The 21,146-nt window shown below is 41.6% G+C and overlaps 1 long non-coding RNA gene across 1 annotated transcript; it reads left to right on the top strand.

Annotated features, from left to right (window-relative positions):
- Positions 1-10,499: 10,499 nt before the first annotated feature.
- Positions 10,500-14,712, top strand: LOC123724402 (uncharacterized). The gene is made up of 3 exons (XR_006756935.1): positions 10,500-10,606; positions 13,665-13,779; positions 14,613-14,712. It is a non-coding gene; the product is annotated as an uncharacterized lncRNA (long non-coding RNA).
- The last annotated feature ends 6,434 nt before the right edge of the window (positions 14,713-21,146 follow it).

Here is a 21,146-nt window from a genome sequence, read left to right as displayed (position 1 = left end):
ATCACATTCTCTGTTGACCCCACATTGATCCTTAGCTACAACGTCATAGGTACAATAACATCAAAGCTGTAGACACATACTGCATTGTGATGCTGATGCTATGGGTAACATAATAGCAGCACTCTGCAAGCTGCAGAGGAGATGACTGCCGTTTTACAGTCCCCTAAAATTGTACTATCCTATGTTTCACCGAGTCGTGGCTGAACGACGACATGAATAACATACAGCTGGCGGGTTTTATGCTTTTTCAGCGGGATAGTACAGCAGCCTCTGGTAAGACAAGGGGTGGTGGTCTATCTATATTTGTAAACAACAGCTGGTGCATAAAATCTAATTTTGCTCACCTGAGGTAGACTATCTCATTATAAGCCGTTTACCACACTATTTACCTAGATGATTTCATCTATATTCTTTGTAGCTGTCTATTTACCACCACAAACCAACGCTGGCACTAATACCGCACCCAATGAGCTGTATACAGCCATACAGGGGCAGCAGGTAGCCTAGTGGTTAGAGCGTTGGACTAGTAAGTGAAAGGTTGTAAGATCGAATCGACGAGGTAAAAATCGGTCGTTCTGCCCCTGAACAAGGCAGTTAATTGCCTGAGCCATCATTGAAAATAAGAATTTGTTCTTATCTGACTTGCCTAGTAAAATAAAAAGCAAACAGGAAAACGCTCATCCAGAGGCGGTGCTCCTACTGGCCGGGGACTTTAATGCAGGGCAACTTAAATCCTTTTTACCTAATTTCTACCAGCATGTTAAATGTGCAACCTGAGGAAAAAAACTCTAGCCCGCCTTTACTCCACACACAGAGATGTGTACAAAGCTCCCTCGCACTCCATTTGGCAAATCTGACCATAATTCTATGCTCCTGCAAAAGCTAAAACAGGAAGCACCAGTGACTCAATCAATAAGAAAGTGGTCAGATGAAGCAGATGCTAACTTACAGGACTGTTTTACTAGCACAGACTGGAATATGTTCCGGGATTTTTCTGATGGCATTGAGGAGTACACCATATCCGTCACTGGCTTCATCAATAAATGCATCGATGACGTCCCCCCACAGTGACTGTATGTACATACCCCAACCAGAAGTCATGGATTACAGGCAACATCCGCACCGAGCTAAAGGGTAGAGCTGCTGCTTTCAAAGAGCGGGACTCTAACACGGAACCTTAAAAAAAAATCCAGCTACGCCCTCCGACGAACCATCATACAGGAAAAGCTTAAATACAGGACTAAGATTGAATCGTACTACACTGCCTCCAACGATCGTCTGATGTGGCAGGGCTTGCAAACTATTACAGTCTACAAAGGGAAGCACAGCCACGAGCTGCCCAGTGACACGATCCTACCAGACGAGCTAAATTACTTCTATAATCGTTTCGAGGCAAGTAACACTGAAACATGCATGAGAGCATCAGCTGTTCTGGATCACTGTGTGATCACGCTCTCCGTAGCCGATGTGAGTAAGAGCTTTAAACAGGTCAACATTCACAAGGCCGCGGGGCCAGACGAATTACCAGGACGTGTACGCCGAGTATGCGCTGACCAACTGGCAAGTGTCTTCACAGACATTTTCATCCTGTCCCTGACTGTTTCCGTAATACCAACATGTTTCAAGCAGGCCACCATAGTCCCTGTGCCCAAGAACACTAAGGTAATCTGCCTAAATGACTACCGACCCGTAGCACTCACGTCTGTAGCCATGAAGTGCTTTGAAAGGCTGGTCATGGCTCACATCAACACCATCATCCCAGAAACACTAGACCCACTCCAATTTGCAAACCGCCCGAAGAGATCCACAGATGATGCAATCTTGCACTCCACACTGCCCTTTCCCACTTGGACAAAAGGAACACCTATGTGAGAATGCTTTTCATTGACTACAGCTCAGCATTCAACACCATAGTGCCCTCAAAGCTCATCACTAAGCTAAGGACCCTGGGACTAAACACCTCCCTCTGCAACTGGATCCTGGACTTCCTGACAGGCCGCACCCAGGTTGTAAGGGTTGGTCCCAACACATCCTCCACATTCGTCCTCACCATTAAAATAGCATCAAATTGATCAGAAATACAGTGTAGACATGTTGTAAATGACTGTTGTAGCGGGAAACAGCTAATCCAAGTGTATCAATTTAAAAGGCTAATTGATCATTAGAAAACCCTTTTGCAATTATGTTAGCACAGCTGAAAACTGTTGTTCTGATTAAAGAAGCAATACAACTGGCCTTCTTTAGACTAGTTGAGTATCTAGAGCATCAGCATTTGTGGGTTTGATTACAGCCTCAAAATGACCAGAAACAAAGACCTTTCTTCTGAAACTCATCAGTCTATTCTTGTTCTGAGAAATTAAGGCTATTCCATGCGAGAAATTCCCAAGAAACTGAAGATCTCGTACAACGCTGTGTACTACTCCCTTCACAGAAAAGTGCAAATTGGCTCTAACCAGAATAGAAAGAGGAGTGGGAGGTCCCGGTGCACAACTGAGCAAGAGGACAAGTACATAAGAGTGTCTAGTTTGAGAAACAGTCCTCAACTGGCAGCTTCATTAAATAGTACCAGCAAAACACCAGTCTCAACATCAACTGTGAAGAGGCAACTCCAGGATGCTGGCCTTCTAGGCAGAGTTCCTCTGTCCAGTGTCTGTGTTCTTTTGCCCCACTTCATCTTTTCTTTTTCTTGGCCAGCCTGAAAAGTGGCTTTTTCTTTGCAACTCTGCCTAGAAGGCCAGCCTCCCAAGTTGGGAGGTGGGGGTTGTTATAGGTTGTGAATGTGATTTAATGGACATCCCCCAAGGAGCCTCCTTTCCCATTCGTCCCATATCAGTGGCTGTGAGTCTGACACAGCCACAATGCCTCTTTGTTCCTCTCGCCTGTCCAAACAGTTTTAGAGGACTTTGAGTTCCGCACACCCTCCCACAACTCAACAGACAAAAAAATAGGAGAAATAGAGAAGGAGAAGGAGAGGAGGTTGGTGTTAACAGAACTTCTCATCTGCGGTAACAGACAGACACCTATAGTAGGAACTACTCCTCAAACACTGGGACCAAGCTTTTTCCAAAAATGCTGTAAACATGTGTGTCACTCTCTTGGTTGGAGACAGAGTATACATCTCAACTGAAAAACCCATTGTGCAGATAGGCTTGTGTCAATGCAATACGGAAAAATAATTGTGGGAAACAAAATACCTGAGAACAACATATAACCTTCAAATTCCATGAACAGTCAAAATCAAGTTTTTCATGAAATTGGATGATATCTGGATGAAAACAGATCAATGACCAAAGTCTGAAAAAGGACTGTTGCTTCTACATTGATAAAGTTTGATCATAAAATTACTGGTTCCCACTTTATTTTAAGAACGTGACATGACAGAGAAGGATTTATTTCAGCTTTTATTTCTTTCATCACATTCCTAGTGGGTCAGAAGTTTACATACACTCAATTAGTATTTGGTAGCATTGCCTTTCAATTGTTTAACTTGGGTCAAACGTTTCGGGTAGCCTTCCACAAGCTTCCCACAATAAGTTGGGTGAAATTTGGCCCATTCCTCCTGACAGAGCTGGAGCAACTGAGTCAGGTTTGTAGGCCTCCTTGCTCGCACACGCTTTTTCAGTTCTGCCCACAAATTTTCTATGGGATTGAGGTCAGGGGTTTGTGATGGCCTCTACAATACCATGATTTTGTTGTCCTTAAGCCATTTTGCCACAACTTCGGAAGTATGCTTGGGGTCATTGTCCATTTAGAGGACCCATTTGCGAGCAAGCTTTAACTTCCTGACTGATGTCTTGAGATGTTGCTTCAATATATCCCCATAATTTTCCTCCCTCATGACGCCATCTATTTTGTGAAGTGCACCAGTCCCTCCTGCAGCAAAGCAACCCCACAACATGATGCTGCTACCCCCGTGCTTCACGGTTGGGATGGTGTTCTTCGGCTTGCAAGCATCCCCCTTTTTCCTCCAAACATAACGATGGTCATTATGGCCAAACATTTCTATTTTTGTTTCATCAGACCAGAGGACATTTCTCCAAAAAGAACGATCTTTGTCCCCATGTGCAGTTGCAAACTACAGTCTGGCTTTTTCAATGGCAGTTTTGGAGCAGTGGCTTCTTCCTTGCTGCGGCCTTTCAGGTTATGTCGATATAGGACTCGTTTTACTGTGGATATAGATACTTTTGTACCCGTTTCCTCCAGAATCTTCACAGTGTCCTTTGCTGTTGTTCTGGGATTGATTTGCACTTTTCGCACCAAAGTACATTCATCTCTAGGAGACAGAACGCGTCTCCTTCCTGAGCGGTATGAAGGCTACGTGGTCCCATGTTGTTTATACTTGCGTCCTATTCTTTGTACAGATGAACGTGGTACCTTCAGGCGTTTGGAAATTGCTCCCAAGGATGAACCAGACTTGTGGAGGTCTAAAATTCTTCTTCTAAGGCTGATTTCTTTTGATTTTCTCATGATGTCAAGCAAAGAGGCACTGAGTTTGAAGGTAGACCTTGAAATAAATCCACAGGTACACCTCCAATTGACTCAAAATATGTCGATTAGCCTATCAGAAGCTTCTAAAGCCATGACATCATTTTCTTGAATTTTCCAAGCTGTTTAAAGGCCCAGTCAACTTAATGTATGTAAACTTCTGACCCACTGGAATTGTAATACAATGAATTATAAGTGAAATAATCTGTCTGTAAACAGTTGTTGGAAAAATGACTTATGTCATGCACAAAGTAGATGTCCTAACTGACTTGCCAACAGAGTAGTTTGTTAACAAGAAATTTGTGGAGTGGTTGAAAAACGGAGTTTTATTGACTCCAACCTAAATGTATGTAAACTCCTGACTTCAACTGTATATGTCTACCCGTTCATCTGTGTCTGGTGTTAGCTAGTTACTGGCTAGCTAGGTCTTCAGCCAGTTTGGAACAAAAGGGTCGAAGGGTCGTTCATAACTCTGACGCAGTTGTCATGTCAACACATCCGTCAGTGCTACTGTGAAACGCATCATAAGAGACATGCCAAACGGGAGGTGTATATAAAACATTTAGTTGCTTAAGTTGCTTAGCATATCACCAAATTTGCATGAGCTGATTTTACTGCAACACCGCTCACTGTATCCAAGTTTTTTGACATAGGCGTTTCAGAGAGCTGTCAATCAAGGCAAGCTTAATAATATAAGCTCCCCACCTTTCAGCCTGTCTTTTCAAACTTCCTAGTACTTTTTCCCCAAAAAATTGAGTTTCTATCCCCAAACAATGTTATGGGTGATATTTTAGTCACTCAAAAGGTTATTTTACATGGGAATCAAAATGACTGTTCGGGACCTTTTAAGGGGTGGTTAATGCAGTATGTCAGGTAAATGCAGAAGGGAAGGGAGGGATGTTTTACCAGTGTCATTGGCTGGAGTTCTATCTGGTTGGTTGGTCAGGAACCCTCTCGAATTCAGATGACAAAAAAAGAGAACTGTACAAAGGGAGGGGACCATGTGTATCAGTTGGAGAGGTAGTCGATGGATTTATCCAGTCCAAGGTGATGGAGGTTCAGAGAATCACCACTGACAGACAGAGAGAAAGTGGATATCGCTGTGGCAAAAAAAGAGGACTGAACCATGGGCACCGCTATCCCAGTATGAACCATTCAGAGGGTAGAGCAGAGTCCAGTCGCATTAGTTCTATGTTCCATTTCCAGTCACATGCTAACTATGGCAACAGCATCCCTTGAGACCTTATAACTGCAAAATGAGGGACTATAACAAGTTTTGTTTACGAGGTGCCACTGCAACAGGGAGGATTGTGTGCCCGGCATTTCCTCTTGTTTTATAGACCCCACATGACCCCATCCACATCTTTACACAACAGAATGAAGTGTTTGTGATCTGTCGTAAACCTGTCAACATGGGCCTGATGAGCAGTATTTAACACGTCTGACTGCCATGAGAGAGGGGAAATAAGTAGGAGTGAGGTCTGCCTCTATAGAACTGTACTCTGGACCACGGTGAATGTGACTTCTGATGGATTATATCATACAGGGGTCATAGCTTGAGTTTCCCAGGCAGGTCCTTTTCAGCTGGGATGAAAAGACGTTTATGGCGATGTGATTGAAAAAGGTTAACATTGAAAGGGGAAGCAGTTTTATGTTGTTGGTGCTTTTACACCACCCAGCACTAACCGGAAGTTGGTAATGATATCTTGAGAAGGATGAGCATGTTAAAAGTTTAAATCCTAGTCATTATTGTAAGTAAGAACCTATATCCTAGTCATTGTTGTAAATAATAATGTGTAAGCAAAAATAAACGAAGAATGCATGAAATCTGCCCTGCAGGAACCCTCACAGGCACCCTCCCTCTGGCCATACCTTTGTTGATACACAAATGTATGTTTTTGTTACCTAAATCCTAGGCATTGTGGAGATGGTCAAAAGCTTCAAGTTGCATGGTGTGCACAGAGCACCTGACATTGATAAATCACACAGACACCATGGTGAAGAAGGTGCAACAGGTGCCTCTTCAACATCAGGCAACTGAAAACATTTGTCATGGGCCCTCAGATCCTCAAGAAGTTCTACAGCTGAACCATTGAGAGCATCGTGACCGGCTACATCACTGCCTGGTACGGCAACTGCACTGCCCTCAACCACAAGGCTCTACTGAGGGTGGTGCGTGCGGCCCAATACATCACTGAGTGGAGCTCCCAGGTGGTGTTTGAGGAAGGCCCGGAAGATCGTGAAGGACTCCAGTCACACGAGCCACGAACTGTTCACTCGGTTACAATCTGGCATGCGGCATTGGAGCATTAGGTCTCGGACCAACAGGCTCCGAGACAACTTCTACCACCAGGCCATCAGTGCTGAACCGCTAACCCTAGCTGTTTCTCTCCACAGACCTGCACCTTTGTGACTATTTGCACAATAGAGACTATCTGGACCTTAGAGACTATCTGCACTGACTCTACACATCCAACCCTTACACACAAGCACACGCAAGCACAAACACACACAACCACCAATTAACAAACACACACAAGCACACAGTCTGCCCTGCTATTCTATTATATACCATTTATTCAACTGCGCGACCAAGACACTACTCACTTTATATTTGTAAATACAGTTATACTTGACATAGCACATTCATTATCTATACTGTATATCCTACACTCTTAGAAAAAAAGGTGCTATCTAGAACTTAAAAGGGTTCTTCGACTGTCCCCACAGAAGAACCCTTTAAAGAAACCTTTTTGGTTCAAGGTAGAACCCTTTTGGTACTAGGTAGAACCCTTTTGAGATACATGTAGAACCCCTTTCCACAGAGGGTTCTACATGGAACCCAAAAGAGTTCTACCTGGAATGAAAAAGGGATCTACCTCAAACCAGAAAGGGTTCTACAATGTGGACAGCCGAAGAACCCTTTTGGAACCCATTTTTCCAAGAGTGTATTGTGTACATATCAGACTATTACTAGGCATACTGCCTCTTCTATTTTTTATTTCACTCTATTATTGATATTGATTATTGAACTGCAATGTTGAGGGAGCTAGCACACAAGCATTTCACTGTACATTTTATACCTGCTGTAAACTGTGTATATGACAAATATGATTAGATTTGATGTAAATGAGAATGTGTAAGCAAAAATAAATCTGACCTGGAGGGTTATTTTTGCTTCAGCAATCTCTCAGGTCATTCCTTTGTTGACACCAGACCTGGGTTCAAATGCTATTTCAAATATCTCAGTTACTTTCACATACCTTTTGATGTAAGAATTCCGATATGTTTTATTTGGAAATACACTTGGAAAGTGTTGTCATGTATTTGAAAATACTCCAATACACTGACTCAAATACAGACCCATGCATTTAACCCAGGTATTTGAAAATAGTATTTGAGATAAGTATTTGAAAATACTTTAAAATTGTAAGCTATTTATAGGAAATTATTTTAAAATACTTTCAAGTACTTCCAATAGAAGTAGTCTATTCGGGCCACATTTTTTGGAAAATACTCAAATACACAGAAAATAAGTATTTCAATAATAAATAATCATATACACATGTATTTGCACCCAGGTCTGGTTGACACATTGTAGTTTAAACTAGGATCAAATTACAGTACGAAAATAAAAACACACTAAAGCGTGTGGCTTGACTGAAATAGATCTGAAACAGCGATAAACCAAGAGATTTGTTCTCAGAATCAAATGATGAACACAAAATCTGTGGACATGGTGAATCTTCCATGGCAACAGTTTAACTGTAACTGATACCAGCATCAGCAAAACATCTGAAACAGAAGGGGAATCTATTAGTCTCTGCTCAGTAGGATCCTCTGCTTTATCACGGTATCAAATCATTATCCACACAGATACACTTCTATAGAAGTCTACATTATACAACTCAATGTCCTACATTTATACAGACTATAAATTACTGAACCATCTAACATTACTGTATAATAACAGTCAGATCATGTCACAGAATACAATTAAAACTACATAAGCTTTAGGTAACTCTCTTGGGATATATCATTGTGGTTTATTGGTTGTGCAGAGAAGGTGTTTGGCAAGATCAGTACAGTATGGTGACTTGGTGCTTGGAGAACAGCAAGCGGAGCAGGGCCGAACTACTATGGTAATCAACAGGTGGCGCACACAGAGATCAAGACCTGCTTGGTTGGTTGCAGGGATCCATGCTGAAAAGCTGCCTACTCACGGATCCAATAGTCAGCCAAACCGGATGAACGCCAGAAAAACACAAACACACAGGCTCATACACAATCCCAACACACACCCCTCTCTCGCTCTCCCTCTATCAATGTCGCTCTCTCACTGCAATTATCTCTAACTCTTTCTCTCTCACTCCACTTCTCTCCCTCTCTTCCAAATTAAAACTCTCTCAAACTTTGACTTTGGAGATAGAATAGGTATTATCTTACCCTAGAACCATATGTTAGCCTGTTGACAGCCGCAAAGTCTGTGTTAGTGTTCACTTATTGCCTCAGTGATGAAAATGGATTTCGCTCAAACTGATGCATTTCCTCCATTTATTCACAATGGTTTTTCACTCATACGTCTGTGATTGTGACTAACCTCACTTGACAGAAAATTATATTTTCACATTATTTCACCAGCCTTTCAGATGTCAATACAGTATGTGATTGTACTTTAGAGCAGCATTAAAATGGAAGATGGAGTGAAAGTATACATGAAGTTTAAATAGCAAGTGCCATTTCCCTGCATTGTATACTCCCCTGCACAATAACATGTCTCATTTCACAGTAATACCTCTCTGTATAGGGATACCACAGTTCTCACAGTAAAACAAACACACACAGCAGGTTTGTAGTAGTAAAACTGTCATTGTTCTCTAAAGAGAATGGACACAATCCATTACAGCTTAGAATGGCTCATATTCTATCCTTCATTTAATTGTACATTGTGAATATTTAAGCTCTGGTCTACTGGTTAAAAGTTTAAAAGCAGCACCAACTATTTCCTCCTTAATGTATGAGAATAATTCATCTCTGAATAATTCCCATTCATCACATACAATGACTTGCCTAGTTTTGGTATTTGCTAGCAAACAAGTCTAGACTAGGTTTAGTAACATTTTCTTTTGTTAAGCATGACAGGAGGGAAGAACAGGTTGATGTGTTTGTCTGAATGTTTTCTGTACTATGACTACACAGTCACAGTGTTTGATACACACACAACTGTTCTGCTCCACATTGTCAGAGAGAAGAGAAAGTGTCAGGCCTGATAGGACTCCCAGGACCAATGGGCTTTACTGTCAGGTAATGGTAGCCATGTTGTTTCTCTGAGGGTTGACAAGAAGGCAGTGGACCTGGAAGGAACTGAAAAGAGAGATAGTTTGACATTTGTATCCTCGGGGGATGAGAAGAAAGGATGTGGATGAGAGGAGCACCTGGCCCAAGCACAGCTTCTTCTCAGCCTGTGGCTGGCCCAGAGCTAGATCACTAAAGCTGCTGCATGGCTGGCACTGCTGCCCAGATCAAGGTGCCAGATCAGGGCAAAGGATTAAACCTCATCTTCAGCACCAAGTTTGGTTTGTGTGAACAATCCCTTTTCCCTTTTAACCAGGCCCTCTGCTAGAAGGACACAGAATGCATGGGTTTTGGGTTTCAATGGCTTCCCGTACACGTCAATACATTTCCTAGAAATAAAAATAGATTCCCTAGAAATAAATATTTAGAATGTTTTTGAGCAGGCATCTAAGTTTGCATGGTTTAGAAAGCTTCTTTCAGCGCTTCTGAGTTGCAAGAGGAGCAAGCATCCACCCTCAACCTTGAACCCTCAGGCTTTCCTCACCCTCGCTAATCACATGAGCAAAGGAGTGGCATCTCCGGGCTACAGCTCAACTCAGAGAGAGCACATGACTATGGCGTGCGAGCACACGCACACACCCTGGGAAAAAAATCTGTCACGCTCCCAGCAAACATGGGAGAATCCGGGTCAAAGTTTTTCTAGTATGCAATGATGAGATATACTACTGTTCCTTAACAAACAGCAACATGGGCAGCAGTGACACAGATGAAAGGAACAGGCCAGACTCTGTCGAGAAGCTCCCAGGATGCCTACACCCCTTCTGGGGTGAGTAGTTTGCCAGTTATGCCCTCTTGGGTCCCATCCCCCTAGTTAAACTGGAGAATGGTTTCAGTGCAAATCTTTTAAAATAGAGCTTTGCATGGCCAAGCATGTGTGTCAGTGACTGATGAGTGACCATCTGCCTGTATTTGTCCTTTTATGCCAGTAAGATAAACTCACTGACTGTTATCTGAGCAGTTTAGCATCAGCAGTGAACTAGACTGGAAGACCTGGGGGAAAGAGGGGAACATGGAGGCAATTCCCTGCCAAAGAGACCGGAAATATTTTTGGTATCTCAGATTGTTTTGGCAATTCTCAGATACAAACTTCATTGGGAGGAATGGTGTTTGACATGCTTTTTCCATTTGTTTTATTTTTACATCATGATGAAAGTGGCCATTTTAGACCCTTTTTAGACCTATACAAGACCCTATGATACTTGAACCATACATGATACAGATAACATATTGGTGTCATTATACTCCTAATAGTGTGCTCTAAAATATGGAGTATGTCTAGATTCAGAAATGTAAAAAAATCATGTTAATTTATTCAACATAAAAAATATTAATATCTCAAAAGCATTTTTTTTCCTTTAGCTTATTTTTAGACATATTGTTTGGAACAATATACTCTTCAAACATGTCACATTTCCAGAGTGGGCTCTGTAGTACCTTTGAAGATATGACCCAATTTATACATTTATACATATACATTATAGGATGGCTATTAACCAATCATAGCCCTACTTTAGGATTGCGCATTCAGCAAATCACCAGCAAAGGGAGTTACCTATGAATCCATTTTCCCATTCACTGTGTTGGTGGTGCTCATCAAATGTATTATATCTTAAAAATTAGCAGAGAGCCCACTCTGGAAATTGGATGTACTTGTAGAGTACATTGTTCCATACAATGTGTCCTTGTTCGAAACAACATTTCTTTGTTCCAACAGTTTTTTGTTCTAAACAATATGTATTTTAGGGCTATCCTGGCATGGAATCACCCATGGATAGCAGTATGCAATCTGCATAGAGGCTTAGTTTGACCGTCTCTTTATCAATCTTAATTCCTTGTATTCTTTAATCATCTCTAAGTAAGCAGGCTAAGGGTTCTAAAGACAGAATGAAGCGCAAAGGTGAGATAACGCACCCTCGGCGTGTTCCTCTGTGGAGGGTGAAGGCATCTGACATCAGACCATTAGCGCAGATTTTGGCTGTTGGTGACTTGTATAAAAGTTTTACATTCTTAATAAAGTTTGCCCCTAACCAAACTCTTTTTATTTAACTAGGCAAGTCAGTTAAGAACAAATTCTTATTTACAATGACGGCCTACCCTGGCCAAACCCGGACAAGGCTGGGACAATTGTGCGCCGCCCTATGGGACTCCCAATCACGGCCGGATGTGATATAGCCTGGATTCGAATCAGGGACTGCAGTGACACCTCTAGCACTGAGATGCAGTTCCTTAGACCGCTGCGCCACTCGGGAGCCCAAACTCTGAGAGTGTTCGAAATAGTGTTCGACACTCTATTGTCCCTCTAATCACTTTGACATCAAAGCAAATGAAATCGAAAATCTAATGAAACATTTCATGAGAACCCATAAGCTCATGTTGCGCAACATTTCTAGACGATATGCAACTGCGTGAGAAATAGAGTGATGGCCTCTATTAAAAAGAGAAGGATTCCATCACCTTTCTATAGGTTAGGCCTACTATATTAATTTCTCAACTTCACTAATATTAAGCACATTGCTTTTCTTTACAACAGGAGTATAGTCTACCAGGCTCATGTAACAGTGTTGCTTCTGTCCCGCTCGAACCAGGGACCCTCTGCACACATCAACAACTGTCTCCCACGAGGCATTGGGAAGGGAAACAACTACTTCAAGGTCTCAGAGCAAGTGATGTCAACGATTGAAACGCTAGTAGCGCGCACCCTGCTGTGCTAACATAATTGCATGAATTTTTTTTGCTTTTCTTTCAAAAACAAGGACATTTCTAAGTCACCTCAAACTTTTGAACGGTAGGGTATATATATATATATAAAACAATGTGTTGCCTGTTTTGCAGTCATTTTGGCATTAATACCTGTCACATCAGTTTGCAACCAATGTAAAAAATGTAATCATTGAGTTAATAAAGCCGCATACAAACATGTTTTTTGCAGAGCAAAAATGCAGGTGTTTCAGCCTAGCTCAGTGCTTTCTGTGGTGGTGGGGCAGCCAGCGGAAAATACAGAGTGTAGGGGTTGGTAATATTCTCTAGTTGCGCTGTGATTGGCTCAGTGTTCTGACGCTCAGGGGGACACTACATCACTGCAAAATCTACAGGAGAGGGGTAGAAAATTCAAGACCCTTGGGTGCTGCCAGAAGTGCCCATCAAAGAAGGCTCAAGGTCATTGGCCACAGACAAAATGACATCAAATCAAGTTATATCTACCGTAGCTTTGATTGGACTGATCATATCAACATCATACTTTCAAAATCTTAGCTAGCAAGCTAGACAAGCAGTCATCTTCATGAATCGAAATCTACTGGTAAATCCTTTTCAATCCTTGTCATATGAAGAGCAATTATAAATAAAACGTATCGGTGCTCATCGGCCATCAGACATAAACATTATACAACAAGTTGGAAATCGCAAATTCAACAATGAGTGGTTTGAAAGGAATCAGTGGCTAACTGTAAGTGTTGCAAAGCAATCACTAGCCTACTATTCAGTGATTTGGGTGTGTGGTCAAAGTCTGTGTTTAAGGGTCTCTTTTACAAGCTTAAAAGGACAAACATTCAACACAATGGGCCAGAATAGGTTGAATACATTGGCCATGCTGTCAATCCAACAACTTCTGCCATGTTCAAAATAACTGGAAACTCGGGACTGGGATATCTCAGATTTCAGTGAGTTCAAGATAACTGGGAACTTGGAAGAAAATGAGCGCCGGCAGGAAAAATACATTTTGAACGGTCATCCAACTTTGAATTCCAAGTCAGTAACTCTTGCCTCTTTCTAGAGCTCCGACCTGAAGATCACTGAAGTCATGATTCAACCTTGTTTTTTCACAGTTCCCAGTTGTCTTGAAAGCACCATAAATCCAGAAAATGCTGGAGTTTGAGGACAAAACTTGCCCACAAGGAACGCCATGCAACCTTCCTGTTCAAGTTAGCACAGCACAACAAGGTGAGTCCAAAAATGTATTGTATGCTGTTGCATAAATTATGTAATATGCCAGGGAGATATGTATACTGTAGCTAAGAAAGTAATATTAAGTGTATGTTGTGTAGTAAGCTGTCAGAAGCTCATGTGCCTCACTCTAATAATTTGGTCCCTTTCCCCCTCAAAACTTAGCCTACTGTTCTGACTTGGTGGTGCACATGTAGCCTATAGCCTGTTTTAGAGAAATGTAATCACTGAATATTGTAAGAGCTTTCATTGTCTAAACCCCCATTGCCATCCATTCTGCTAGCAAACGTGCAATCTTTGGAAATAAAATCGATGACCTACGCAGAATATTAAACTACCAATGGGACATTCAAAACTGTAATATCTTATGCTTCACGGAGTTGTGGCTGAATGATGACATTATCAACATACAGCTGGCTGGTTATACTCTGTATCGGCAGGATAGAACATTGGCGTCTGGTAAGACGGGGGACTATGTATTTTGGTAAATAACAGCTGATGCACGATATCTAAGGAAGTCTCAAGGTTTTGCTCACTTGAGGTAGAGTATCTCATGATAAGCTGTAGACCACACTATCTACATAGAGAGTTTTCATCTGTATTTTTCGTAGCTGTCTACATACAACCACAGACTGATGCTGGCACTAAGACCGCAATAAATGAGCTGAATTCCGCCATAAGCAAACAGGAAAACACTCACCCAGAGGCGGCGCTCCTAGTGCCGAGGACTTTAATGCAGGGAAACTTAAATCAGTATTACCAAATGTCTATCAGCATGTTAAATGTGCAACCAGAAAGAAAAAAACTCACCACCTGTACTCCACACACAGAGCAACACCATACTGCCCTCAAAGCTCATCAATAAGCTATGGACCCTGGGACTAAACGCCTCCCTCTGCAACTGGATCAAGGACTTCCTGACGGGCCGCCCCCAGGTGGTAAGGGTCGGTAACAACACATCCGATACGCTGATCCTCAACACAGGGGCCCCTCAGGAGTGCATGCTCAGTCCCCTCCTGTACTCATGGTTCACTCATGACTGCACGGCCAGGCACGACTCCAACACCATCATTAAGTTTGCCAATTACTCAAAAGTGGTAGGCCTGATCATCGTCAATGACGAGACAGCCTATAGGGAGGAGGTCAGAGACCTGGCAGTGTGGTGCCAGGACAACAACCTCTCCCTCAATGTGATCAAGAGAAAGGAGATGATTATGGACTACAGGAAAAAGAGGACTGAGCACCCCCTCATTCTCATCAACGGGGCTGTAGTGGAGCAGGTCGAAAGCTTCAAGTTCCCTGGTGTCCACATCACCAACAAACTAACATGGTCCAAGCACACCAAGACAGCCATGAAGAGGGCACAACAAAACGTATTTCCTCCTCAGGAGACTGAAAATATTTGACATGGGTCCTCAGATCCTCAAAAGGTTCTACAGCTGCAACATCGAGAGCATCCCGACTGGTTGCCTCACTGTCTGGTATGGCAACTGCTCGACCTCCGACCACAAGGCACTACAGAGGGTAGTGCGTACGGCCCAGTACATCACTGGGGCCAAGCTTCCTACCATCCAGGACCTCTATACCAGGCGGTGTCAGAGGAAGGCCCTAAAAATTGTCAAAGACTCCAGCCACCCTTGTCATAGACTGTTCTCTCTGCTACCGCATGGCAAGCGGTACCGGAGTGCCAAGTCTAGGTCCAAGATGCTTCTAAACAGCTTCTACCCCCAAGCCATAAGACTCCTGAACATCTAATCAAATGGTTACCCAGACTATTTGCATTGCCCCTCTGTTGTTATCATCTATGCATAGTCACTTTAATAACTCTACCTACATGTACATATTACCTCAATTACCTCGACTGCCCGCACATTGACTCTGTACCGGTACCCCCCTGTATATAGTCTCGCTATTGTTATTTTACTGCTGCTCTTTAATCACTTGTTACTTTTATTTCTTATTCTTATTCGTATTTTTTTCTTTTTTAACTGCATTGTTGGGTAGGGGATCATAAGTAAGCATTTCACTGAAAGGTCTATTCCTGTTGCATTCGGCGCATGTGACTAATAAAATTGTATTTTATTTGATTTGACATCCGTCCTAGCTCGCTCATTAATGTCTTAATCGAAATTGTGGATTGCCTCTTATCTGCTTGTTGTCCCCTTATGCCATAGTTTGTACATCTCAATTGTCAGTAGAAACCACATTTGTTTAAGCATGTAAGCCATATCAGCTATGTTTTTTTAAAAGGCATACAAATCATTAGTAAAGACATACATAGTAAAGACATACAAATCATTAAAATCCAGACAGAAAATATTTACACAAGAAGCAACCTAATATCACACAGTCAAACTCTCAGTCGTTTAGTAAGTTCACCATTCTGCCATTCTCACTGTTAAACATCGCACAGTGAATGAACTGTTTCGCTGCCAGACAAGGCTACGCTGATAGCCAGGTTTAGCAGTGGTAAGGATTCACTCCATGGTGCTGCAAAGAAAGCTCTGCTGTTGGAACAGCTTTATGTAGGCCCTAACAGCATTATCAAGTGCTTGTCAAATTGGGAATGAGAGACTGATGAGGTGTATACAGCCTGGGTAAAAAACAAATCAGAGCTCATGCCTTTCATACAACTTTTTAAAAATCATCATTATAGTTGCATCATGCAGCCTTAGAACGTATTAAAAATCAAAACATATAGCCCAACATTTGTATCACAACAAAAGTTACATAAATAACTCTAAATTAAGCATATAGGTGTGCCTGTTTCTTTGTTAACTGCTCAACACAGAATAGCCGCGCTCCCTCAAATTGTTTGGAGAAAATATCCTTTCTATTTCTCAATTGTATTCTTCATACTATAAAATTTTATTCAAAAAATGCCACACAATTCTAAGCAAATCTTGTCTGATAATGAGCTAGTGTAGCCCACAGCTATATGGCATAGCCAGATCAGGGCCTAACATAAGGACAACTCAATAAGGACAACTCAGAGTTCGCTATTCTGTTCTTCTAAAATAGACTACATTTTCTTCATATCATGTTTCTTTAGACCTGTCTAAAAATAAATAATGATTTATTGTGAAGGTGTTGGCTATATTACATGTATTTATTAGACTTTTTAAAATGTAGATGTTCCAAAGGTCTGCATCAGTGGCTTGTAGGCTATGTATGGAAGCCAGGAGATGCTAAATGTGTTTTATAATTAAAAGTAAATGACCATGAGACTGGCAGTTATTTGCTTGACAATCACCAGCTGACAAAATGTCATGACCGCCACAGCCCTATGTACAACGCCCCTTATATTAAAGTCACACAAAAAACGTATAGGATGGCAGATTCAGACTGAATGTATGTAGCGATCGAAAGAGCACCGTAATTAAATTCAAGGTGAGTCGTCAGGTAATCAGCAGTTGGCAAGTTCAGACAGAGCCAGGGATGGAGGAGTGGAGATGGTAGTGGCCTGATCCTGCCCACCCTCCTCATTGAGAGGATAGTCAGAGTGGGAATCAGAGAGGAGGGCCTGGGGCCTGGTGTGTTACTGAATTTTAGGGTGTCTTATTGATAACGGTTACTGGGAATGTACTGTCTGTACCTCTGTGATAGGGTGGAATCGCCTCATCCTGGTATGTGTGGGCATGACTGTCTATGTCAGCAATTATTCCTGGATAAACACACCCTGTAGAAATGAGTTGGTTCTTAAGAGGTAAGTTTTGCATTGCCTTGCCTTACCTCAAGCAGAGTACTTTGCAGACTCCATGAGAAATAAACAGACACCTCATTCTGGAAAAGGAAATAGAGCTGCTGCACGGGAGCTTGGTCTTAATGAGTCAATGATAAGACGTTGGAAACAGCAGCGTGAGGAATTGACTCAGTGCAAAAAGACAACTAAAGCTTACTGCTAATTTTAAATGTTTTGTTACAAGCTGTGTTTCGTTAAAGCCTATTTATTTTTGTTACAAGCCGTGTTTCGTTAAAGCCTATTTATTTTTGTTACAAGCTGTGTTTCGTTAAAGCCTGTGTAAAGTTAATTTGTTTCAATGTACCGGTAGGCACCTGCGGCTTATAGACATGTGTGGCTTATTTATGTTCAAAATAATACTTTTTTAAAACTTCAGTGGGTGCGGCTTATATTCAGGTGCGCTTAATAGTCCGGAAATTACGGTAATCAAAATGGCTACCGGATTATTGCATTGACTCTCTTACACTGACTATGTACACTCACTGGACTCTACCCACACACATACAGTACTTACACTGACACTTACACCACACTACAGTACATACGCTCATGCTCACGGACACAAAAACCACAAACACACTACATACGCTCACACACAAAACAAACATGCATATTTACGCCACACACACACACACACACATACATACATACACTTTCACACTCTCCACATACATGGTGCTACTCTGTTTATTATCTATCCTGATGTTACATTCCCCAGCAAGAAAACCGAAAATGTCGCTCTAACAAAAGAGGAACTAACAAAGAGTCATGACGATAACCAAAACCAAACAGGTGGGGTTTTAGGAGGGGTTCTACAAGACACTCATGGGGGTGTCCACTGAAAGTTGCATAGTAACAACAACTGGGACCTAAAAGACACCCACCATGAGTGGCTACTACATTTGCCCACTACGAGGCAAACAAAAGAAAAACCCACACCAAACTTAATTAGGGATAGGCATGCCGTCAACGGGACAGTTGTAAATCATGCAGCGCCTTGTGTCACGATAGCAGATTTTAGAGAAACAACAAATGTCGGTACATACACAGTTGAAGTCGGAAGTTCACATACACCTTAGCCAAATACATTTAAACTCCGTTTTTCACAATTCCTGACATTTGATCCTAGTAAAAATTCCCTGTCTTATGTCAGTTAGGATCACCACTTTATTTTAAGAATGTGAAATGTCAGAATAATAGCAGAGAGAATGATTTATTTCAGCTTTTATTTCTTTCCAGTGGGTCAGAAGTTTACATACACTCAATTAGTATTTGGTAGCATTGCCTCTAAATTGTTTAACTTGGGTCAAACGTTTTGGGTAGCTTTCCACAAGCTTTCCACAATAAGTTGGGTGAATTTTGGCCCATTCCTCATGACAGAGTTAGTGTAACTGAGTCAGGTTTGTAGGCCTTGTTCTCACACGCTTTTTCAGTTCTGCCCCACAAATATTCTATGGGATTGAGGTCAGGACTTTGTGATGGCCACTCCAATACCATGATTTTGTTGTCCTTAAGCCATTTTGCCACAACTTTGGAAGTATGCCTGGGGTCATTGTCCATTTGGAAGACCCATTTGCGACCAAGCTTTAACTTCTTGACTGATGTCTTGAGATGTTGCTTCAATATATCCACATCATTTTCCATCCTCTTGATGTCATCTATTTTGTGAAGTGCACCAGTCCCTCCTGAAGCAAAGCACCCCCACAACATGATGCTGCCACCCCTGTGCTTCACGGTTGGGATGGTGTTCTTTGGCTTGCAAGCCTCCCCCTTTTTCCTCCAAACATAACAATGGTCATTATGGCCAAACAGTTATATTTTTACTTCGTCAGACTAGAGGACATTTCTCCAAATAGTTTGATCTTTGTCCCGATGTGCAGTTGCAAACTGTAGTCCGGCTTTTTTATGGTGGTTTTGGAGCAGTGGCTTCTTCCTTGCTGAGTGGCATTTCAGGTTATGTTGATATAGATTTAGATACTTTTGTACCTGTTTCCTCCAGCATCTTCACAAGGTCCTTTGCTGTTGTTCTGGGATTGATTTGCACTTCTCGCACCAAAGTACGTTCATCTCTAGGAGACAGAACGCGTCTCCTTCATTTGCGGTATGATGGCTGCGCGGTCCCATGGTGTTTATACTTACGTGCTATTGTTTGTACAGATGATCGTGGTACCTTCAGTCATTTGGAATGGAATGAAAGGATGATCCAGACTTGAAAGGATGAACCAGACTTGTGGAGGTCCACAATATTTTTTCTGAGGTCTTGGCTGATTTCTTTTGATTTTCCCATGATGTCAAGTAAAGAGGCACTGAGTTTGAAGGTAGACCTTGAAATACATCCACAGGTACACCTCCAATTGACTCAAATTATGTCAATTAGCCTATCAGAAGCTTCTAAAGCCATGACTTAATTTTCTGGAATTTTCCAAGCTGTTTAAAGGCCCAGTCAACTTAGTGTATGTAAACTTTTGACCCACTGGAATTGTGATACAGTGAGTTATAAGTGGAAATAGTCTGTCTGTAAACAGTTGTTGGAAAAATTACTTGTGTCATGCACAAAGTAGATGTCCTAACCGACTTGCCAAAACTACAGTTTGTTAACGAGAAATTTGTGGTGGTTGAAAAACTCCAACCTAAGTGTATGTAAACTTCCGACTTCAACTGTAAGTGTCTCATATCGGATGAAAGCTTAAATTCTTATTAATATATCTGCACTGTCCAATTTACAGTAGCTATTACTGCGAAAAAATGCCCTGCTATTGTTTGAGGAGAGCTCCTAACAACAAACATCTTTTTTCACTGTGATAGGTTTGATAAATTCACAGCTGAAGGTGAAAGTTGTACCTACATTCTGAAATCTTGCTCTGATTTATAATCCAAAGGGTCCCAGAGATAACATGAAGTGTCGTTTTGTTATATAAAATCTTTTAACATATCCTAAAAAGGTCCATATAGCATGCACGATCAATTTTGTATTTCCACTCGTTCAATTTGCAAGGAAAGGAATCTGTGAAAATCTAACCCTAAACGTTGTTTCAACCAGTCAAATCACATTTGTATGTATTCCTCAGAGATCCTAGAATGTAACCAGACTTCACTATATCATTAGGGGTGTAGTATATATTATAGGACACCAAATTTGGTCAGAGAGCGACGCCTTCATGGCACGCCAATGACGAGGGCGGTCTTCACTTGAATGACTCTAACTTTGTCAAATAAGCACCAATCGAGGTCAAACAAAGCTAGCTAGATAGACAATGACCTAGGCTTTGCGGGAGTATCCGGAATCCCTGTATCTGTCATAAAATGTAGCTACTAACCTTGTGCGACAGCATGTCTTTTCCTTTTGGACAAAAATTATAAGAATATTCAGAGTTATGAAGTTATGAAAACTGGTTGTTTTGCAAATGTTGAACTTATAATATGGCTACTAATACTGGAAAAGCTAGATCAAAGTCCAAGTATACAGATTTGACGATATTCTTGCAGAAAAATTTAAAATGAATGCAAATGTCTCCTTTACGATTTGCCCAAATGTACCTGGGTGACCTCACACTAAATGTCATGTAGTTCGCTCATACTCCAAGTTATCTGTCTGAAACTATTCACATACACTGCTGCTATC

The sequence above is a fragment of the Salmo salar genome, chromosome ssa10, assembly GCF_905237065.1.
Source record: "Salmo salar chromosome ssa10, Ssal_v3.1, whole genome shotgun sequence".
NCBI lineage: Eukaryota > Metazoa > Chordata > Actinopteri > Salmoniformes > Salmonidae > Salmo > Salmo salar.
Note: the sequence above shows the minus strand (reverse complement) of the source record. Positions and strands in the feature narration are given on the sequence as shown.